This window comes from Balaenoptera musculus, chromosome 15, assembly GCF_009873245.2.
Source record: "Balaenoptera musculus isolate JJ_BM4_2016_0621 chromosome 15, mBalMus1.pri.v3, whole genome shotgun sequence".
In the NCBI taxonomy this organism is placed as follows: domain Eukaryota; kingdom Metazoa; phylum Chordata; class Mammalia; order Artiodactyla; family Balaenopteridae; genus Balaenoptera; species Balaenoptera musculus.
Window position 1 is genome coordinate 57,448,430 of NC_045799.1, and position 2,871 is coordinate 57,451,300.

Here is a 2,871-nt window from a genome sequence, read left to right on the forward strand (position 1 = left end):
CAGGCCCCAAATCACCAAGGGACTGATGTGCTCACCTAAGGAGTTTTCATTCTCTCCTGAAAGCTGGGGAGTGACGTTCTCAGATCTGTGTTCTGAAGGTCACGATGGCAGACTTGAATAAAATGCAGCCAGTTAAGAGACAGGGAGACCCTAAAACACCAAAGTCTGGTCTAATGTCACAGAGATAATTAGGGATGAAGAAAGGGGGAATTCCCTGGTGGTCCAGTGGTTAGGACTTGGCGCTTTCACTGCCGTGGGCCCAGGTTCAATCCCTGGTCGGGGAACTGAGATCCCACAAGCTGCGTGGCACGGCCAAAAAAATAAAAAATAAATGAATAAATAAAATAAAAATATACCAAAAAATAGAGAAAGGGCTAGTATGGGTACAGTATGATGCTGGCTGGCTCACCAAGGCCAACCCCTCCAATCTGCTCGCCTTCGTGGCTCTGCACTGTGCCTGCAGCTCATCTTCCTCCCTGGTCCTTCCTTGTGACTTCCAGAGGTGCTAATTCATTGGGTGTGCTGCTGCAGGCACTGGCTTCTTCTTGATCAGCCTAAGCCAGGACCTCCTGCATTGTTTCCCTAGCTGGACTCCAAGAAGTGCACCTCTCTAACATCATCCTGTGGCCTAGACCCTCTCAATATTAATACAGCTACACTAACCCTTCTGTTCCTCTAAGTGCCAAGCTCATGTCTGCCTCAGGACCTTTGCACATGCTGTTAACCTCTGCCAGGAATGCACTTCCACCTCACTCTCCATCTGCAAACGGCGCCCCATCCTTGAGGGCTCATCATATATCATATCTTTAAAGCAGACATTCCTGGTTAACCTCTCCCTCCCCCCCCACCCCCAGCTAAATGAGACCTTCCCTTTTGTTTTCCTTAATAGCTCTTTTCACAGTCTGAAATGATAGAATCCATTATATTCTATGTTTAACAACAGTCCTCCACACTAGACTCCACGGGGCAAGGACTGTGTCTAATTTTCCAACTCTGTATCTGTGGCATTTATCCCAGTGCTTAGCACAGTCTATGCCCAGTAAACATTTGTGTGAACCCTCAAGCCCATCTTGCAGCCTTAATTCCGCTCCTCTCTTGTCTGATACATGCTTAGGTATAGCAGATGCCCTCAAAGCGTTTCTGGAATATTAGAACAGTCCTATTCATAGAAAGAAACCATTTTTAGTGGACCTTTGGGGTCCTGAGACCTGGGTTCAAATCCCAGCTCTACCCGAGTGTCTATCTAGTAAGCGACACTGTAGTCTGTACTGTAGTATATAGTAAAGTGTGTCAGCACTTAGTAAACAGGAATCGTGTTCCCAGCTACAGAGCAAAAGCTGTGACTGGACAGGAAATGGCTTCTACTTGGTAGAAGTAAGTGTCTGCAATATTGCCCAGAACTCAATGCCTTTGTTTTTTCCTGGAAATAAAATAACAGTATAATTCGGTTACACTTTAAAAATAAAAGAGTAGTTTCCTCACTCCCACACTGTCACATACAGAAAGTTTAGGTACAAAGTTTAGGCTGTTGCAAGACACGTCTCCGTATAGTACATTTATATTCATGTGAAGTACATTAACTTATGTAATTGTATACATTTGTGACTTGCATCAGGGTCTGAAACCCAACTCTGCCCCTCCCTAGTTGAAAAACCTCAAGAAATTTACTGCACTTTTCTGAGCCTGTTTCCTCAAATGCAGAACCTAATAGGGTTACTATGAGAATGCAGTAAATGTATGTATAAAGCACGTGAAGCCATGTCCCACACGTGGCACGTTCAATGTAAATTTCAGTGGTGATTGCTAATATACTTAGACAGCGCCTGGCGAGCGGTAAATACATTCTCACATTAGCGGTGATAAATCAACTTTTGCTGAAGTCCATTGGATGAGATCCGGGATCTGTGAGAATTGCCAGGACAAGGGCGGGGGTGGTCTCTGAGCAGCTGGGGGCTGTGCTGTTGGCTGGTTCATGAGACCTTAATGGCTCATCCTGCAGGTGCTGATGGGGCACTGTCGCTTTAAGAGAGGAAGTCAAAGATGCTTTTCCTTGAACACCACAAACAAGTGAGAAGGGCAGTGCTCTGGGAGGGGGCTGGGGATTCAGATTTTTGTATTTCACTTGATATGACATGTTCTAACCTCGCAAGTGCAAGTCCATCCCCTCTTTGAGGCATACTTTCACAGATATATTAAGAGTGTCCATCCAGGAGGTTTTTATTTTTTTTAAGCACTTGAAAATATTTAAGGCTTTTAAGCCAGAGCAGAATTTGGAGTAAAGGGTAGAAAAGAGCCCGTATTTTTCCCTCTAATATCTTATAGCAGAGCCTCCTTCAGAGAAGTAAGATGGCAACAATTTGGTGGCCAGTGTCAGGGGCAGGGCACCTCCACCTGGTTGAAATTGTTTTCCAGCTTATAACCAGCAAATTAGGACATGCTTACATGCCTGGGAGGTAATTCTCTTTAATAATTGGTTTCCTTTGGCATCTCCGAGTGGCTTGTTGAAGAGAAAAATCGAAGGTGCCTAAAGAACACTGAGGTTTTCTGGGTTCTGGCTTCTCAGGCATGAGAAAGTGCTAAGGAGAACTAAGACCAGGAGAGCCATTTATCCATTTTACAGAGAGGAAGCTGCAGCCTGGGACGCCACCACATCACACAGTGGATAAGGAGCCAGGGCTGGTATTTGAACCCAGGTCACTGTGGTCTCCAAATCCAGGGCTCTTTTTTTCTGATACTTAGGAGTCTTTATTTATTGACTTTCCTATTCCCAGAGAATCATTGTCCAACAGCATCATATTTATCTCGGTGCACACATAAAGCTGGCCAATGAACCCTGAAGTCTAAGTCAGCTGGGGATGGACTATAGGAAAG

The 2,871-nt window shown here is 45.0% G+C and overlaps 1 non-coding gene across 1 annotated transcript; it reads left to right on the plus strand.

Moving 5' to 3' along the window:
* Positions 1–211: 211 nt before the first annotated feature.
* TRNAE-UUC lies at positions 212–284 on the plus strand. The gene has a single exon. It is a non-coding gene; the product is annotated as a tRNA-Glu (tRNA).
* Positions 285–2,871: the final 2,587 nt, after the last annotated feature.